Source organism: Phoxinus phoxinus (genome assembly GCF_949152265.1).
Source record: "Phoxinus phoxinus genome assembly, chromosome: 2".
Lineage (NCBI taxonomy): Eukaryota > Metazoa > Chordata > Actinopteri > Cypriniformes > Leuciscidae > Phoxinus > Phoxinus phoxinus.
In genome coordinates, this window is record NC_136877.1 from 24,037,491 (window position 1) to 24,058,542 (window position 21,052).

A 21,052-nucleotide genomic window follows, 5' to 3' on the forward strand; every position below is an offset into this window, starting at 1 on the left:
CACACACATACATGCACACAAACAGAGACCGGCCAAGACGGGAAGCGCTTTTTTTCCACTCTTATATGCTAACGCGTCACACAGGAGCGCATATTTAAAACAAATGCACGAGAAAGCTTATCAGTTTGTAAATATGAGATGAAATTGCCACTCAGCGGGGCGCGTAGCCTAACCAACAACCTCCCTCTTCATCACAGAAAGAGGAAAAGGGGTCCAGACAGCGGTCGAGACACGCGCTCAGAGACGTGGGAGAAGGTCCTCTGAAAAGGTACTTCGGCGAGGACATGAAACTTTTTTTGGGGCTGAACTTCAGCGCTCAGGCCGATGTTGCTTTTACGCGAGGACTGAGACGCAGAATAACGCAATTGCACATTCAGTGTCCCGGCAGTTGACAAAAAGCTACTGTTTCAATAAACTCTTTGTTGTGGGATTATATAATGATTATGTTGTAATTATGGGAGTGCTTTGGTAATAATAATAATAATAGGCTAATAATAAAATAATATCCAATGGGAATGCGAGTCCGCGTGACTGGAGAAAGGGACAAGAATGAGAGAATAGATGGATGGATTGATTGATTGATTGATTGATTATCGATCGAATATTAGATTGATTATATTGATTCTGATCAGATATATAAAAAAATTAAGGGGACGCAGGTGCTTTTAATAGCCTAATAATAATAATAATAATAATAACTAAAAAAACTAATTTACTTAACTTTACAGTTTCATTTTCAACGGAGCACATATGTCGTGCACATGTGGAAAAAAAGGGGGGGGGGGGACTAATTAAAATAAAATAAACTATAATCTAAAATAGGCCTATAATAGGAATATTCTCTTAGCAAATATTAATATGTATTTATGTTTGTTATCATCACGCAGTTATTTTACACCATGCAGGACCTTTCTAATTAGAAAAATTAAATCAAGACTGATTATGAATGACTTCTGTATTAGGACCTGGTGACATCTAATGATACGGGATATTTACACAGTCAGGACAAAAGCCTTAATGCTCCTAACGGGATCCAGAGAAGCGTTTTATCATGTGACAAGTTGTAAAGTGGAAGGTTTTCCTCTTTCTCTTGTTGCTTCACTACACAGTTGTGTGTTTGTGATATTTAGTGTGTTCAAAGGCGCATTAATCGTTATTAAATCCCAAAGGCAAAGGCTCGCCTTCTCTTTATTTTCTTTCCAGACAAAACACACGTTTTAAAAGATAGCACATTCATTATTCACTATGAAAATCAGATTCCCATGCTGCCCCTTAAACGCTCAGGAATTCAGCCCGCATTTTCCAGTCTGATGTGTATGAAATTCCTTTTTGAACAAATTCCAAAATAAAAGTTGTGCCTCTAAAGAAATTAGCATAACCATCCCATCAATAATATCGCTATCTCTATGGGAATGATAGCGAAAGCAGTAGGGGTGTTCCTTTACTCAATTCTTCATGGATTCTCTGTTTCTTTTGAACTTGTTATAGCAAGTCAAGTGATTCTTTATCGGTGACAGGCCTGACAATACACGACGAGGACGGGAAAGCAGGTCAAAAGGAAGTTGCCATATGGACTTCAACATGCACTTTCCTAACAATATAGGGCAGAGATCTGCTGCACAAACGAGTGTGTCTATTTAACGTTCATTTTTAAGTGCATGAGGTTAAATTAAGTTGAAGAACTTTGTTGCGGATAAAGTAGGGCAGCTGTATTGTTGTTAAAGTGAATTGCTCGTCTGTGTTTCTTGTCTGTTTACTTCTCTGTGGCTTTTACGCAAACAAACAAATGTGTATGCGTTCGGTTTGGCTGCTATCCATTTTATGGATTTTGGTGGAAAAGGAAGAGAATGAGGTAAAATTGTCACGTTGTCTGGTGTGTTTGGAAGGGCAGCATTCGAGATTGATCATTTTGTCTCCGCAAATATCAACTTGAATCAGGAATCAAAAGGTCGAAAGATCCTGAAGGCTCAAGTCACGTGACTCCACACTGCCCGCGAGCAACAGGTGCACTAGGGGAGAGGACTGAAGGCATCGTTTCTTTTTTTCTTTTTCTTTTTTGAAATATTTAAATATTATGCTTTTAGTTAATCAAATGTAGTGAACTATGATTTAATGTTTCTTTATTTGTTTGTGTATTTAACAATAGGCAACATGTTTACTGGTTGCCTACACACACACACACACACACACACACACACACACACACACACACACACACACACACACACACACACACACACACACACACACACACACACACACACACACACACACACACACAAATCATGTTCTTGAGCTGTTTTATTTAATTTAAATATGTGGATGTATAAAATAAGGTGTAGGCTAGCCTATATTTTAAGTGCACTGACTGTATCTATGTTAAATCTTTTTCACCATTTGAATCTTTTTTTCCTTTCTTTCACTAGTTCCTTTGGTGTGACAAATGAATTTTAAAGTACCAAAAAATCCATGTAGATTCTCAATTAATATGAGGTAATGAAAACTGCATATATTAGGAAATAATTAAGAATATTGTTTTAAATAGCTTTAAATCACACTCCAGGACGGTACCCATACACACAGTCAGTCAATTCACTTATATAGTGATATAATGTTTCCTGCAGTAAAGCTGAGATTTGTGGGCTGCTCATTTTGCATTTCTGCATCACTAAAGCTGAACTAGTTATTTTTGCGACACTGAAAAAGCTGTTGTGGGTAATACACTACTCAGAGAGTAACCCACAGAGTTTGTTTATACTATTAGACCAAGACCACACACGTCCAGTGTAAATATTTCAAGACATCAAAGTGCATGCAAACACTGAACATTTTATTTTCAATACACGCTCATAACCGCTAACAAAGTGTCAACCACAGGAGAGAGAAAAGAAAAATTACTCAAGGTTTGAGCAGTTACATGGACAGATAAAACAGTCATGGCTGGGTGTGATAGTTTCTCCAAAATTCTTTCTGACAGGAATTTAAGTATGAGCCTATCAGCACTGCGTCTGGTATCTGTCCAAGACAGTATGGCCTCTAAAACAGGCATGCCAGTGTTCAGAAAAAGAGAAAAAACTATGAAGATGTTAGTTCTCTCCATCCTGGCCTCTGAAAGCAGCTATTTAGCATCTTTTAGCAGATGTCCAGATAATTCACAAGTTTATCAAATTAATTCAAGGGAGCAATGACCAAGGAAGTGATGTACTCCTAATCAGCCACAGAGAGAGAGAGAGAGAGAGAGAGAGAGAGAGAGAGAGAGAGAGAGAGAGAGAGAGAGAGAGAGAGAGAGAGAGAGAGAGAGAGAGAGAGAGAGAGAGAGAGATGTGGGGCGAGTGTCACTTTAAGACAGAGCAAATAAATGACTGCATAAGCATTTTATCCAGGAGCAGTCTGATGGTTTAATGCTGTGCCTAGTTTATATCTACATACAAACACACCAGAATGGTTTTCTCATATGGAAGGAGGGGAGGGGGGCTACATTACTTTTTAAATTGAGTTTCTCTGAGCATAATCTGTTCCAGGTCTTTGATGAAGAAATGTTCTCAAAGTATCACAGTGACTGATTTAATGAGAAGCGAGTGAGCACAATTTCAAACAATCTGATTTTCTGAACCTTCTGTGACTCTAAACTTTTAAAATTGCACTTAAGAATCACATCAATTACTCTTTAAAGTATGACATCGGCTAACTAGGCACACTAGCATAACAAACACACTCTATGGCGTATTTACTCCATATCCTCTCATCAGGATCTGATACATTGGTCCCTTATGTGAGCCCTCTGCGAAGCTCTCTCAACTCCATTACTGTTTCCCTTTCTCTTCATCGGGGAGTGGAATACATGTGTGGCGGATCTACAAGTCTGACGATGATTTAGTCAAATATTACAGAAGCAAATATTTAGAGCCGACTTCTAGGTTTTCAGCATCTGATGAGACTATACGTTTGTACGTTCTCCATATTCTTCAGGCCACAGTTTAGATAATGCATCTGAACGCTTCTCCAAAATCCCCCCCACCGTTGATGAACTGAGAGAAGTGTATAATGTCTATGACTGATAACTGGACCAATGCTAATTTAAATCATCTGAATCAACGTCTGGCTGGGGGAGACAAAATATATCTAAATGAAAACATCTGACTCAAATTGATTACTAACAATGTTGAGCATAAGAGATTTAATAATGATTGCATGCTTAAAATATCCAGGCCGTTGTGAGAATCCATCACTCTTATATCTCTCTGTAAAAGAAGCCACTGTGTGAGAGTTTGCTTCACAAGAGGAGCTACAACACAACAACATTAGCATTGGGGAAAAATAGCTGGCTAATCAATGTCTTAGTTGCTTCATTATAACTTTGGCTTCTCTTAAGCTTAGTCTTGAGACTCGGAAAAGCAAAAGATTGAACGTTGACTCACGAGACTCAACTTAAACCACTCCAAAATGACTACTTTTTTTTACTGCACACTGAAAATGATGAACAAAACCCCTTAGCATGTACTCATCACACTCGCCCCAGCTCAAACACAGAGTCGCCTCCTCTTTAAGGTCCATATTTCTGTGAAAGGGAGCCATCATATTTTACTATTACCTATCAATTGGTTTCTAATCATGGTAATGAGGCGTCTGCCGTTTGGTGACAGTGAACTAACGGCCTCCGTGGGAGCATTAAGGAGCCTGGGTTATGCTGTGGGCCGTTAACTACCTACAGGCGCTTGCTAATGGCTCCAAATGACCTCCTCAGTGGCTATTAGCACATAATTAGAACCTTGCAGACCATCAATGACTTCCACCGGACATGCGTACCTCTTCGGTCTTCTCCTCCTTGCTCCCCCACTTACTGTTTAATGGTCAGATTATGGTGAGGTGCTGGGATACGACCACAATTGCTGCATTAAGTTGTGTGTGGCTTGCATGCACCCAACGCTGTGTACAGTAAAACTGCAAATCATTTGCGGCACTGCGACAGCTTAACTACATATACTGTACCGTGTGATGGTTCATATGGACTTTTAAAACAAAAAAAGTTGCTGCAAGTAAGACTCCCATGTCAGCTTTTTTTTGTTGATAAATCAAGATCATTCAATTCACTGCAAAATACTCAAGTCGTTAATTTAATAAATTCAATTATTTTCTTTAATACAGAAACAAAAAGTATGTAAATAAACTCCAAAGGAAGAAATCACTGTAAATATCCAATACGTCACCTGCTATCTCTCCCCACCATCAGTGCCCTATCTGTTCTGGTCTCTTTTACTATTATGTGCTATTGTTGTGGATCACGCCGAGCGTAAAGTGCAAGGCACGGCCACACCGCACAAGTGGTTCAGTCACACCAACCTCTGCGTACACTTAGCAATGCTCTCCAGTTACCCAGAACAAAGGCCTGCTTTAGTGGGTTAATGTCAGCTCAGGAGCTGTGGAGAACAATAGCAGAGTGAGAATAAAAAGAGGAATGCAATGTTTTATAAAGAAAATACACAACGACACATCAGTGTGGTGGCAACTTAGCAAATTATCAGCGAATTATCTCACAACATCGCAACAGTTATGTACATCATCTTTGAAAACCGCAGACTTTGTGACAAAAGTATGAAACAACTAATTTAAGCGGCAGGGAGGAATCTTTCTAGGTCATCAACTAGCCTTGGACAATGAAATCTAAAAAAAAAATATCATGACAGGGTGGGGAGGACAAACAGCTCCAATGCATTGGCTTTTCTTTTATGTACAATTAAGTTTCACACACACACACACACACACACACACACACACACACACACACACACACACACACACACAAAAAACAATAATACAGTGACATATTAGTTTAATGAACTGGTTTCTGTTGTAATATATTTTGTTTATAATTCTAAGATAATTTCTTATTATTGTCAATGTTGAAAACTGCTGCTTTAAAGCAAGATTTAAATAATAATAATAATAATTTTATTTAGCAAAGGAACATTAAGTTTATAAAAAAACACAGAACAGGCATCTAATAAATAAATAAATAATAATAAAAACATTAATTTAATAATCTCACTGACTTCAAAATTTTGAATATATGTATATATATATAAATATATATATATATATATATATATATATACACACACACACATTAGAAGACAGACAGACAGACATACAAGATAGATAGATAGATAGATAGATAGATAGATAGATAGATAGATAGATAGATAGATAGATAATGTTTTTAAAAGAAATTTCCCCTGAATTTATTTAATCAAATGTTAAAACAATAATAGTATGAAATATTACTAAAATTTACAATTGCTGTTTTCTATTTTATTATATTATAAAAATGCTATTTATGTGATCAAAGCTGAAATTTCAGCATCATTACTCCAGTGTTTAGTGTCACAAGACAAAGTTGTGCTGCTTAATATTTTTATGGAAACTTTGGATTATTTGATCAATAGTAAGTTTAAAATAACAGCATTTATTTTAAATATAAACCTGTTGTAACATTATAAATATATTTAGTCACTTTTGATCAATTTAATGTGCACTTGCTGAACAAAAGTATTAATTTCTTTAAAAAGATAAATCTCACTGACTCTTTTGAGCAGTAGTGTATATATTTATATATCACTTCATAAAGTATTTAGTATGAGCTTGCATTATGTGCTGTGAAGGCACATTGTAAACATGGGTAACATGGAGGGTCAGTAGTGCGCTTTCTAGAGGCCAGAGGCAGTACTGCAGGACTATTTTCTTTTCTCTTTTTTGTCACAGAAGAAGCCCACCAGACTGCCATGAGCAAAGGTCACCTAGTATGTGTTCACATTACTTCCTGCATCCTGAGTCTCCCAAACCTACAGATACAATTTTGGATGCATTTACAATGTCATGGGTTTAAATCATTGTCTGTGCTGCCACCACCATCCAGTTTCTCTCTCTCTCTCTCTCTCTATCCCTCTCTCTCGGTAGACTCTCTCAGCATTCCCTGAATTAATTTGTTTCCATTTGCAGTATGTCAACTGAAAATATGTAGTTGTTCTCTGTGGCAGTGCAAAAGAATCTCTCTGGCGAGTGTGTTTCTACTTCTTAATCATTAAATCTGCGTGTATGTTTTTTTTTTACAGTGCAATATCAGTAAATACATAAACAGTCTGCTGTAGCTGCTCTCCTCTCGGCTGCATCTGCGGTGCTTCCCTCTTCGCAGTGTGCCATTCCGCAACATTCCCCTAGTGTTTGTCCTGTGTTGTCAGAATGCTGCCAGCCGCTGCTGATACAATGTCAGGCCGATCCACTGCCAAAGAGCAGGAACGGGCGACCGCGGCGGGTCCCAATTATCTGCGGGGCGACGGTGTTGTCCAAAAATAGCCTCTTTTTCCCATATACTTCTGGACTGACCGCCCCTGTCCACGGGGCGTCCACCTCTCTAAGCCCATCTGGCAGGAGGACAAACAAAATCTTGGTAGTCCTTCAGTCAAAAACCTTTTCTCAGTCTGCAAAATGGCTTCACCCCATTATCCATTTCCCCACGGTGACCAAAACCCTGGACATAGTTAATCAGCGAAAGGGCACGCCTCCAAAACGCCATTCTTCCACAGCGACATTAGTGCACAAGTAAGATTTACAGATCACTTAATGTTCCAGAGTTCTCTGCATAAAAGTATATACAAAGGTTAATATTGTAATAATATCTTCCTGGAGGGCATTGCAATCATTATCTCTCCAGAGATATCAATTAGAAGCACTTTACAGCAGGTAATGACAGAGATTCCGGTCCAAAATGACATTATTATTATTATCATCATCTATATTCCCGTGCTGCCTATACGAAGCGGTGTAGGCTCAGCCAAATGAAAGAAAGAAACACATCTTATGGTGCACATTCATCTTAGTTTTATGTGGTCAAGCAGAGACTAACAAGCTTTCGATGTAACCCCGTGCCTTGGCATTTCAGGTAGCGTGCAACAGCTGTCCGCACCTCACTTCAAGCGTTCATCTCGTATGCTACTCCTCTCTCCTTTGTTTCAAGAGGAGAACGTACACGGCGTGGAGGCCAGATACCCGCAAAGCAAACGGAAACGGTGATAGACACACATCACATGAGAGACACAGGGGAAGCGGATAGAAACGATGGAGGCAGTTATGAATCAAAAGCTTTTTGCTGCTGCTCGGCTAATATTTGCCTGCCAACAAACACAGATTTACGCCGTTGCTTTCTGTGTTTGTCTAGAAACGAAAAAAGGAGTCGAAACATCGGAAAAGTTACGGACTGACCTTTGGGCTTCGCTACTAACATTAATAAGGAGGATTTGTTATGTTATTGACCCTCTTATCAACAGCATGAATAATTCACAGCTGGGCCAGCACTTGTCCAAAAGAAGATGAGAAAACAGCACCCATGCCTCTGACTGTTGATTTAGCAGTTTCATATTTAATAAGGGACTGGAGCGCTGGGAGGCGCCTTTTTTTGTAGAGAGATTTAATTGGGCACTGGTGACATCCATCACATGGTTGTCATGACCATGACCTTTCGTTTGGGGCTATTCATAATAAGAGAGTTATGAGCCGGTTCCTCGTATTTCTAGCGACTCACCCCTGCGTTTGTGTAATGGATGCCGTAGCATTTGTAAACCTTATCGTACAGGAGTTGGTTAAAGCTAGTGTGCACATCAGATTTATTGCTCTCTGTCAGGCCGGTTAGGGGTGATGTAAAAGGGTGTGAGTATTTGGAGAAGGATGATTTAACGTGGATGGATAAAGTCCTACGGTTTGGAGGAAGAGGCCCTGACACGTTACTGTTTTACTGAGAGTAATCCTTGACACAAATGAGCATCTACAGCCTTAGGGTTGTGATATATTGGAAAAACAAATTTTTCCATGTCGTTTTCAAAGCCCCGTTTTGGCGAACAAGCTCTTGAGAGCTAAAAATGCCACGCGGAGAGGCAGCGCTGGGAAAATGGAAATCGAGATGAACGGTTTGACGTGGAAATGGAAGCACGACTCTTTAAAGTCGCTCTCTATCTGTCTCGGTACAACTCGGAGGCGGCGAGGGAGAAAAGAGCTCTACGCGCAGGTTAATTTCATCAACCCCGCGGGCTCTGGGGACCGAGCCGGAGCCGGAGGGAGCTCGCGACGAGCCTTCCGCACAAGCCTTGAAGAAAGTTGCGAGACAGAAGGTGAGAGAGAGAGCGAGAGTAAGGGATCAAATACAGGTGAGCGTGCTCCCTCAGGAGCACCAGATGGCCTGCACTACCCCCTGCGTTTGTGCACTTAACTGCTTCGCTGTGTCACCAGAACAATGGTCATTCACCGGCGAGCTCTCTTACACAACTCCTCCTTTATACATAAACATAAAGCCGTCGTACATTATTAAAGCAGGCCGGGCGCACGTAATCTTTTCAGACTGGGACAAACTTACCACCATTGATATCTATGTATTTATTACAGCAATAGAGCAATATGAGGGTGAGGCGCGGAGAGATATCGGCTTACCCGAGGCTGAGAGGGAAATTTAAGATAAAGGATATTTAATATCCAGTTCACATCACCAGGGCTAAGCCTTTAATAGCACGAGGGGTTTCCATGCAGGTAATGCCTTTGTCTTTGTCTAAACACACTTCCACGGACTCTAACTGTAGTCGTGGAAAGCGTGCGGGTCACTGATAAATGTGCAGTAATGGCTCGACGTGGGAGATTGGCCATTTGTCCTGTCAGGTTATTAATGCACCTGGGCACTTCCTCCAAAGGTGTTATCTAGCGGCGAAAAAAAACGAGGCGATTTATAATTAATTCACTATCTCCCGAGTGTTTGCCTCTCTTTTACAGTGTTCTTACATTTTGTCACATTGCATTAGAATCAAACGACGTGCGCCGCGGCTGGCAATAATCACGGAGACAAATATGCATGTATATTATTGGGAGTAACATTAGGCTGGTGACTTGCATTCCAGGGCACATTACTGCTGCTTATTTTGTGTCTAAATGATAATGAGCGGCGGAATGATAACCTATATCATTTAGAGTGAAATATGAATTTAAAACACTGCCTGCCATTTAGAGAGGAGAAATGTGTTGCGGAGAGATCACTCAGGTGTCTTCTGCGTTCATTTGAAAACCAGGGGGGAAACGGAAGACACGGCTTGAGTTTTCTTCTACTGGTAAACGACTATTGTTGTCCTAATTACGAGCTGGCTGATGCATTATTTAACGATCCAACATATATCGCCAGGGCTGGATATGAGTAAAATAATTTATGACAAGATCTCTTTTTTTGCCCCTCACTTTAAATCAAACTTCAATAAATGTGCCACCCCTATCCATATTACATGAGGCCTTGCTGAAAACAAGTAGCATGCAGGAGTCTGTTATTCAAAATTCTTCCGACAGCATGGGGTCAAAAAAACTAAATCACACAGGAGAACAAGGAGGTGTGCTGTGTTGGCTCACCTTGAGCTGTGCAAAAATAGAGAGAGAGAAAAAAGACAGCAGATAAAATACAACAGAAACACCCATCCAAAACAATATTTTAAGTAGTCCATTGCTAGTAACCTTAAAGGTCAAACTTAAAAAATAAAAAAAGCATTACAGCCTAGACGGGAAAAGAGAGATTGGCTAAACACATCAGGGTTTTAACTCTCATGTTCTGTTGTGCTCTCAGAGCCCTCAATGTCCCTTTAATAGCTCAAAAAATACTTTACCGTGTCAGAATGACCCTTTATGACTAGGCCAAATCTTATGAGAACAGATAAAACAAACTTCATAAAATTCCTCACATGTTGTCCATGAAAAATGTTACATTACCAGGTTTAGGATCTCAGGAATCCCAGATACGAAACATGAATAAATGCACCACATTTTCAAACACTACGTCTATACGATTGGTGTACACACTGTAAAAGTGCATTAATTTGTGTATGTACCGGTATATTGTTTATAAATGATAATATTATTTCTAAAATATGCACAATTTAGTTTTCTGGGACAATAAAGCCAAACCGCAACAACTTGTACAGAATACGTAACTCGTACATAATTTGGTGTCTTAGCTGCGAACACATTTGTGTACCTCTTTTGTTGCGGTATACAGTTAAAATTACACTGACCTCTATTTAGCTTTTGTGTCGTCATGACAATGGCATCAGGACAAACTTTAATGAGCACTAACGCAATGGGCAGACCTGTAGCTATCCATCATCAAGCGTGCTGAGAGATACACTGCAGCTTAAAAGCACAAGCTGAACAGACCCTGCAGAGGAGGAAAGCGGCCTTAACTAAATTTATATCATATTACACATTGAAATGTGACCCCGTAATGACATCACTGAAATTCAATCAAACCCTTTATTCGGTATTACTTAAGTTGAACTAGTGTCCTTCCTCATCCGAAATTAGTAAATTGAATATGCTTCTTGTTTTTGTTACAGCGGACCCAAGACACAGTTTGATTTAAAGCGTTTTGATTTTCACAAAGCCTAATTTTCAGGAGCACATCTGAAGAGCAAAAATAGCCCGGGAAGTTGGCAGAATTTTTTTTATTGATTGTGGTTTACGTAATTGCTATCTATCTGTATTTGTCTACTCAAGCACGAGGGTCATGTATTATGTTTCATTGCAGCCAGTGAACACTGTTAAAAGCCATTGAGAGCAGTGAGGGGTGCGGAGAGAGAGGTTTGTTTTTGAAGTTGTTGTGTTGTTGACTCTGAGAGGGCTCTTAAACTGCTGATATTGAGAGTGACTGACACATTCATAATTCCACCATTATGTACTTGACTGATCTGCTCTAATGCCGATATCAAAAACAACAGACTCAACAGTCCTAGATGCATCCATGGACGCTCAGCATAGGGCCTGATTTTAAGACTGACAGCAACAGGCAATGAAATATCGGCAGCACTAACACTGCTTGGAACTGAATGACTAGAGCGTGCTGTTGTATTGATGGAGTTTCATTTTATTCCTAGCTTAATATATTTATGTATTCCAGGGAGAGATATTATAGGAGATTATGGAGAAAACAGGAAAGAATAAAACCTGGAAATGTCACAAGTCAGATTCAAAGTCGCAGTGTTCACTTGAGCACCACTGCTCAATATGTCAAAGCACATTTGCTAAGCGCTCGCCCATGACTCTGACCTTTGTATCTCTTTAAGATAGCACGGCCATTGGCAAGAGGTCACACACGTGGGCGTAATCCAAAATCACATACTCTCTTGAGTAGGTATTATTTTGAATAAGTAATTACTTCATGACCGTTTAAAAAGTATGATCTAAATAGTATGAATTTATGTAGTATGAAAGTAATCCGGACATACTACATTCACCATATTGTCATTATCATATGACCTGCCAGTGTCAGTTACGTCGCATTCATAAATCTTAAAATCATAAATCCCGTGGCCTCATGGGATAGTATGTCCATCGCATGCAAACTTCAGAATCTCGTCAGTAGTAGTAGGTCATCCGGGTACTTTTTGCTACTCTTTTATAAGTACTGTGAATTCAGACATCCTTCTTTTGATGCATAATATTATTTATTACCTACTATATAGTAGGCATGCAATTTCGGATAGAGTCACTTTGTAGAATTTGCATCATTGGGAGACAGGAAGACGTTTATAGAAAATATACCATCTAAAACAGTGACTCTAAACATCAGAGCCTGTTGAATCAGACAGCAACTAAATGAATATTCTTCACCTGTCTGCTCATGTTGACTCCTCTTGTTTAGATTTCATAGTGGGGGGGAGAGAAAAAAGAAAACCGCATATTTACTTTTAATTGAAAGGAAATTAAAGATGCATCCACATCCGCAAATGACAAAGGAGCATCACAAGGCTTCGGAGTGATGATAGCTTTTGTTTAAGATGGATTTCATAAAGAACCCCTCCCCCATTGATAATAATAAAGAAAAAAAAAAGAAGTCTTGGACATTTCTCCAAATACAATTACCTCTGCATCACCTGATTCAATCAAATGAATTTGCATTCTGTTTGCATCCAATGTTCCGTGGCCCAGTAAACAAGACAAGGGGAATAAATCTGATGTGTTTTCATGGTTCTGCCTGCCCCCGCCCTCATTCGCTACACTTTATTTGGAATATTTGAATTCTCATGAATCTGTAAACGCACCATGTGTGGGTGAAATTAAAAGCTTTACTTTGGAGTAAGGAGCGTCCTCTTGAGATGAGAAGCAGAAGATGTTTTGTTTGAAACATTCATGACTGGGTAATGTTGTCTGATTGAAGAGAAAAATGGAGATTGATATATGTGCTAAAACTGACCTTTAGTTTGAAGCTGGGAAAACTGTCATGACTTACTATTAAAACAAACTGGAAATAATAGACCTTACTTAAGGTAGTGCCTTATTTAATGTTTGACAGGAATGAAAACAAAGTTGTAATGGACAGAGGTACATGCCAGTTAGGGTTGTGGGATATTGGAAATACAGGACCAAAGACCTTCAAGTAGACAGAAACTCCAAAGTTTTGAAAGTTGTGATTTTTGCACACAATCTAAGACCTTTATGCACTGCATGTCAGGTACACACAGTGTTTATTAAAAGCGGAGTGGTGGTGGATCAACGGGAACCAGATGATGGTGAATGGATGGTGACTTGTAGAATGATGATGGTGACATAGCTGGCGATGACGTAAGTGGATTCTCTGTGCAGGTGACGAGTGAACACGAAGACAGGCGATCTGAATACAGGACGAGACGATCTCAGGTGAGTAGATAGGTAAAGAGTCTGACATAAAGCAGTGTATACTGCAACGAGACCAGACAAGGAGTGAAAGGGGAATTTAAAGGGTGTGTTGATGAGGGAGCGCAGGTGCAGCGAGTCAGTACTCTGGTGATTGTGAACGAGTGGGCGGGTGTCATTGAGTGATGATTGGGGCTGTGACGTGTGGCTGACTCTGGCTACGTTTACACGTGGAAGGCTATTTTCATAAACGGACATTTCACCCCTCTCTGTTTTCAAAAATAACATTGTGCACACCTGTCAGTTTTCAGAAAAGTAAGAGTTCGTTTACACAAACCCGTGTATATGCCGTCAAGAGTATGCCAAACCTGTAGGTGGCAGTGTAACGAGAAGCTCAAGCCCGAAGGGAAAATTAACGAAGGGAAATGTCTCTGTTTTTCAAAATAACCATGTACGTGTAAACGAGGCCTCTGTGACAACTTAGGTGTACATTGTAGGGCTGTAATCAACCAAAGGAAATCTTTTGGTCGACTGAAGTCCTGAAATTTTCGACAAAAAATCGACTAAAAATGAAGTAAGGAAAAAAAAAAACGTTAAATTAATTAGCTGCGCATTGTGCGCAGTACTTGGTAGCCTTGTTGTCCGCCTAAATGAATTATAAATAAACATAAAAAAATAGTAGGCTATTTGCAGTATATTAAATCGTTTTTGACCTAATTATTTTGCACTGAAATGAGTCTGACACACGAGTCTGTCGGCTCTGACAGCGCTGCATCACGTGCACCTGCGCTATATCATAGCCTATGATTTCCGAAAATAGTACTGTTGTCAACTAGTGATATCATCACAAGAACTTTTGAGGAATATGCAACATAATTTAGACAATTGTTTTTATCATATGTATTATAATAACTGACAGGCACTATCATTTCAGCCGTGCAGCTCGCACAGAGAGGCTGGACACAGGAGCGCAGCTTCCCGGCTGAGACACGAATAGACTATTAAAGCTGCAGTCCGGCACTTTTTTGGGTTTAAAAATATCAAAAAAGAAATTTTTGAAAAAAAACGTAACCAGCCAGTGTTCAAAATGATCTGCTTGCCTTGCCTCGATTCAAAACGGTAAGCTTGTAATAATGATTTTAATTCCAGTGGTACTGGTGGATTTCCACGGGAATTTCGAGCATGTCTTTGCGTCATTACGTCACTTCTGTACACATAGAGAAGGAGTCCCCGGCTAGCATGTGTGGATGATGGAGGTGGAGGTTTAGCTTAGCACTTGGTATGGCGGATCCCGAAAGTTTAAAGCGACAATCACCAGTGACAACTGGAGATTCACCAGTTGTAAAACCCAAAGACTTAAAAATATATATATTTTTCACGTTTTGACGTGATATAAGCAATCGTTAGATTTAATCAGCATGATATAGCTACTGCAATGCTTCCCCCCACCCCCCGAATTTGGTCAGAACAAAAGTGAATGTTACTTACTTGTTCAGATGACATTTTCCGATGAAAATTATAATGTTGACACTTTCAAAAAGTATACTCTGAGATTGCTGATGACAGTAACGTTACAGTATCCACAGCGACGCGGCAGCCTCAATACATTGTGTTCATCCGCGCTGTTTCATGCCGATTTACTACCCACGCACAGTTAATAATTCCGCGAATAACTGCAATTGCAGATTTCTAACAGAGATGGCGACAAAGAGGAAAAACGACGGACTGCAGCTTTAACTTAAAGCTTTACTCTTAAACACAAAAGGCACGTCCATTTTAATAAAAAAATAATATTTATTAAACAAACCAGATCAAGAGCAAAAACGAAATAAAGTGCATAACTGAAAATAAAGCATAGGCTCAAAACTAATACAAACAGTGGCACAGCGCATTGCGCATTAGGCTACAATAATTTTTTCCCGTTTTCTATAAATAAAAAAAATGCTGCCACACTGCCGATGTCTTTGTTGACATGGTAGAAGAGGACTGACTATGAATTAAACGCTCTCACAATTAAATAAATAATATTCAGCAAACCTTCTAGTAGCCTTTCTTCAATCTGTCTCTCTTCTCCGGTGGTTGGGCTAATCCAAAAGAAGTGAAAACAAGGGGGGTGTTCTGAAGACAGACTGTTACCTGTGAAACAGGGGTGCTCTGAAAACACCCCCATTAGCAATTAGTGCTTTCCACCTGATGAAATGAACGCGGCAAAACTGATGAAACGAACGCGGGAAAACTGATGAAATGAACGCGGCAAAACTAATTAAATGAACGCGCCAAAAAAATCGACCAATCAGAATGTTGGTCGAGCCAGAACGTATCGACCAACAATCGACTAATCGACTGGGAGATTACAGCCCTAGTACATTGATATTCTTTTCATACACTGGCAGTTCCTTGTGACCAAAGTTTTGCTAAGCTCCAAAAAGACACTACAAAATAACCAAAAAACTAGATCATACAGTAGTTTTGCAAATAATAATGCTTTTAAAGGAGCTTGACAACCTGTGGTCACAAAATGTGTCTTTGTTTGGGGGGAAATTGTATTTATTTATTTTTTAATTGGAGAAAAAAAAAAACAGCATCCAGGTTTAGAAGAGCAAAAGGGTGAGTAAATAATCCACAGTCAGGAAAATGTAATTGTATTGTGAAAAGTGGAATTGTGGTGCATTTTAAAACATAACTGTAGTCACACACATTGCTACTCACACTGAGGAAGTAAAAGTCCATTGTTCTGTCAAATAAAAAGCCATAATATATCCGTCTTTCTCTCCTCCCACCAGCTACTCCATGAGACCAGACTCATCTTCACATGTCTTCATATTCATGTGAACACACAGAGGTGGGGGTCAGCTTGGTTAAAGACTCCCTTTACATCAAGAACATCATAAAGAACACATGCCCATCTAAACGTGTACATTAACTGATCTCTCTGTACCACTGGGACAGATCAAAATGAAAAATATTATTGTAAAGAGATAATGGAGAGAAAGAAATGTGAATATGCTAATGTTTCCTTCTGACATATGAATGTTTTGAATTCTTCAGCACTAGCCACAAAAAACATCTTGCCGAATACTGATGAGAAGACGACTGCTACCTGATGCTAACATTACAAACACATTCTTGCAGATCTAGCTTCTTGGCTCCATTTTATTTTATTTTACATGCAATGGTATAAATGAAACTCAATTTATGCGACTGAAAAAAAAATCAACTTCCTCTTAATAATGCAAAGTCTGTGACTGAACTGTTGGGCACAGAGCCTATAAAAGATTGTATTAGCTTGATGATGAAAAATATTGTGTTTTCCCATTCAGCCCATTTGTAGATGTTTTTTTTGTAAGTACTGAAGCATAAGCATAAAGACTGTGGCGGTTTGATGTCGCTACAATACTTACATTGAACGGGGAGGTAACTACCACAGCTTTGATTTTTGCTTTTTGCTTTTTGTTTTGGTTCCTTCAATGGCAGGTCGACCACTGTGTGTTGGAATAATAATTACGAAGACTATTTATTTTTAATTGATATGCCCTTTCTTACTATGAAAAGAACAATTATCCAGAGAACCGCACGCTTCTCTTATGCACAGTATGCCATTGAAATAAAAAGGGTCCTGTGCAAAATGAGCAAGAATAGTCATATTTCTGCCAAAACCCCTTTTCTGTGTCAACGTTTATATCAAAGAACAATAATTTTGGCATTAAAACCACTCAACTCACCAGTCTAATATCATTTTTTGATGATTTGCTGGATTGATAGGGTATTAAAAGCAATGATACAAGATAAGAGCCAGTAAAGAAAGAAAAGATTTCATGTTAAGTGCATATTACATTCATGGGGTGCTGCATAATTTGATACGAGAATATTTCTTATGGATCGTGTTATATGCAGAGAACTATTTTACAGTTCTGGAGTTTAGCTTTTCATATAAATAAGCGGTGTAATTACTCCTAAATCGAGATTCTGAAATGACCAGAGGGCTTTTCACAAGTGTTAAAAGAACTCATAACCGCTCTCTCTCTCTTTCATTCCGAATCTCTGTCGACTGTAGGAGCGAGTCTTAGCCTGCGCTAGAGGATGTTTCTAGGTCTGCCAAGATTTGTGTCTGTCTGTTTCTGCTCGTATATATTTAATTAGGTCAGCAAAAAAGAAGAAATTGTCTTAAAATGTGACTTGAGAATTGACAAAATCCTCAACACTTTTCTCCCTGGAATAAATTATACATACTTTGAAAATAAATAAATGCACCATACATTATTCTGTTGACTATGACAGAACAGAAATAGGCCTTTTTTCTGACTGGTAAGTTTCCGTTGCATGTCTCAGTGTCTCACTTATTTAGAGACATATTTATTTATTTAAGTTGAAATACAAAAGCCAGTGCAGTAGAACATAAAAGCAATCAGTCGCTGAGACTTAACAAGAATGTGCCCCTATTAAATAAACTCTAAACCCATCAATGAAAAAACAGCTCAGTACATCAGCAATTTTCTGAGGCATTTGGAGGACAGGCAAGCTTTTGCTGTTTTTTATTTACTTAGATTTTTCCTCAATCTAAGGGATGTGTTATCTTTTAGGGCATCAATAGAAAATTTTGCAACCATTTTTTTTTATTTCATCAATAGAAAATAAAAATAAAATGTGTTCAATAGATATAAAGTGATTGTAGTAGCTGTGTTTGTGTTGGGGGATGGGATTGGATAGTGAGGTTGAATGCGGGCCGATCCCCTGTTTTCTTGCCTCCTGGAGATGCAAATGTCAGCTTTGAGCAGTTTGTGGACTCCCTGCTAAGTGCTTGGCCCATATTAAACCAAACTGCTTCCATCTTCTGGACTTCTGGCATTCCACACCCTTACGTCGGCCATCAATGTGTCACATGACAACACATTCTTTAGAACCAATTCCATAACTCCAGATCATAAAAAAATAACTGCCCCCCTCCTCCCCCTCTCACAGATCATTCCAACTCTCTTGATATTTCAATCTGATATAAAATAGTTTTAAAAACGAGGCGTCAGGAGAGTGCAGGGGCATCATTCACCTTTTTTAGACCAAAAATCTCTCTCTCTCTCACACTCTATCTCTCTCTCACTCCCTCTATCTATCTGGAAGTTGCATTCAAAATCTATGTGGAGCGCGGCATATGCCCTCTTACTTTAAATGAGCATGATGCTTCTTCTGGTGCAGGTAGTTTTCAACTAAATGTCATACGGAAGCCAGTGGCTAAGTGAGGAGCAACAATAGCGCTAAACTACTTTGGCACGAGATGACAGACACATTTTGAAAAAACAAACATGGCTCTGAGACAGCATAACTTCATCTCGGCTACTTAAAAAAGATCCTGTTTCATTGCAGTCCAGAAACATTCCATAATTGGGCTACAGATGAAGAGTACAGGATGGAAAAGAAGTAGTGTCTTCTCTTTCTCTATCACACAACTTTTTTTTTTTCTTTTCCTGAAGGCTATTACTACCATTACAATGTGAATGGCCTTTGTGGATTTACTGTGCATGTTGTGCCAGCCCAGTCCAAAGAGAAGTCTGTGTGGAATAAGCTAATCCCTTTTAAACGGGACGAGACTGACGCGGACATTACTCCGAAAGGCAGGGAACAGAGGGTGATGTCACACATCCAAAGTTTGGATTCAAAACACACATGCACCCCCCTCCCCCCTCCCCTCCCATTCAGCGGCCTTTTCTTTTGAAACTGGAGGCCAACTACAATAATCAGGCTTCGCTCAAAAGTATTTATCAGATGGAGGGAGGCACGATTACATCGAGTGCAAATATGTGTCCCCGTTATCCTTCCAGACTATACGATCCACCGGAGCAACACTGGAGGTGACACGGAGAGGGAGAGAGAGAGAGGGAGAGGGAGAGGGAGAGAGAGAGCGAGAGAGAGAGAGAGAGAGAGAGAGAGAGAGAGAGAGAGAGAGAGAGAGAGAGAGAGCTGTGGGATGAAGATATGGATAAACTGAGTGGGAGGTGGAGAAGAGAGAGGAGGGGGGGTAAAAAGTTGAAAGAGAGACAAGACCAGCTGATAGCGAAGGAGAGAAAACTTGATAAAAAGAGGAACTGGGGGGAAAAAACGAGACGGGGTGGGAGGGAGCTTTGTATATGGCAACTCATTATCCCACAATCAAACCACTCCTTTTCTCTTACAGTTGCTCTCTCTGCCTCTCGGTTTTGTTTACGCTCATTCTTTTCCTTCTTTTTTTGTAACTTATTTATGAGTTCGAGAGAATCTGCAGAGCTTTGCATTTCACTCTCGGTTTATGTCTAATTTAGTAAAAATCCTGGTACAAGTCGGGCCTGTCAACATCCCCTCCCCTCACCTCTCATTTAGATTGTGGCTTTATGTTTGTAGGGGGTGAGTAAAATAAGAGATGTTTTGATCTAGTTAGCCTATGTCTCAAGTATGGATCTTATTTTGGTCTCTGCAAGAGGTATAAGGCCGCTAACCGCATCACTGCATTGTGGTGGTGGTTCTGCTGTCATGGCGTGTTTTCTTCATTTCTCATTACCTGCTAATGTGGACAGGGGCCAAAACCACTAACCAGCCCTCTACCCACCTCTCAGTATCTTCGCTTTCTCTCTCTCTCCTTCCATCTCCTGCCCCTGCTGATGGGCTAAATGGTCTGGCTGCTAACAAAAGGAGAAAGGGAGAAAGATGAAATATATTTTGACTGTTTCATGGAAAAACAATCTGACACAAAGTAATATTCATCTCCAATGAATCCAATATTCTTTTTGGAATGATATTAGACGGTATCTATTCTATCTTCCATTGTGTTCCCATCTGCCCTTTTCAGGATCTAAATTATGTGCATTAGTACGTAAATGGGCTAATGCCTGTCTGTATTTAGCAGGCTACATGCCGTGAATATATTCTCTGCTTCACGAAGTAATTGGTAATTACAGTGGTCATTTAGGCAATCACTGTCTCTCCCAGATTCATGTCATTCTTAAAAATAACTAGCTCTTAACCTTTGACAGAATTCTACAGAAACTGTTCATCACCGCCCCCGCTTTGATTAATTTTGTGCATACACTTTCTCTCTCTCACAAGTGCGATTGCACACACACACATGTACAAACTGTATCAATAATAGTGATGTTTTTGCATTTGTTAACTGTGACAGTTTGCCTCTCTCATCAAAACAAAGGAGAGATGAGGGGGGGGGGGGGGCAGTTAAATGTAAGGTACGCTTACTGTTCTAAAAACGATTAGTTCCATTTATAAACAATTAGACAACAGGACACACAAGGCATTTAGCCTTATCATCTCTTCCTAATCTCTCTCTCTCAGTCTCTTTCTCTCTCCCGCTCTGCCACGAACAAATTCAGTACTTTAACTGTGATAATCTTTT

General features: G+C 39.6%; 2 long non-coding RNA genes across 2 annotated transcripts in view; one reads left to right on the plus strand and one right to left on the minus strand.

Moving 5' to 3' along the window:
* Nucleotides 1–21,052, minus strand: part of LOC306987664 — a 192,072-nt gene that overhangs the window by 62,742 nt on the left and 108,278 nt on the right. The gene's annotated exons all lie outside the window — the stretch shown is intronic.
* Nucleotides 4–18,339, plus strand: LOC306987669. Its single transcript, XR_013795225.1, has 3 exons — nucleotides 4–268; nucleotides 13,651–13,704; nucleotides 16,464–18,339. It is a non-coding gene; the product is annotated as an uncharacterized lncRNA (long non-coding RNA).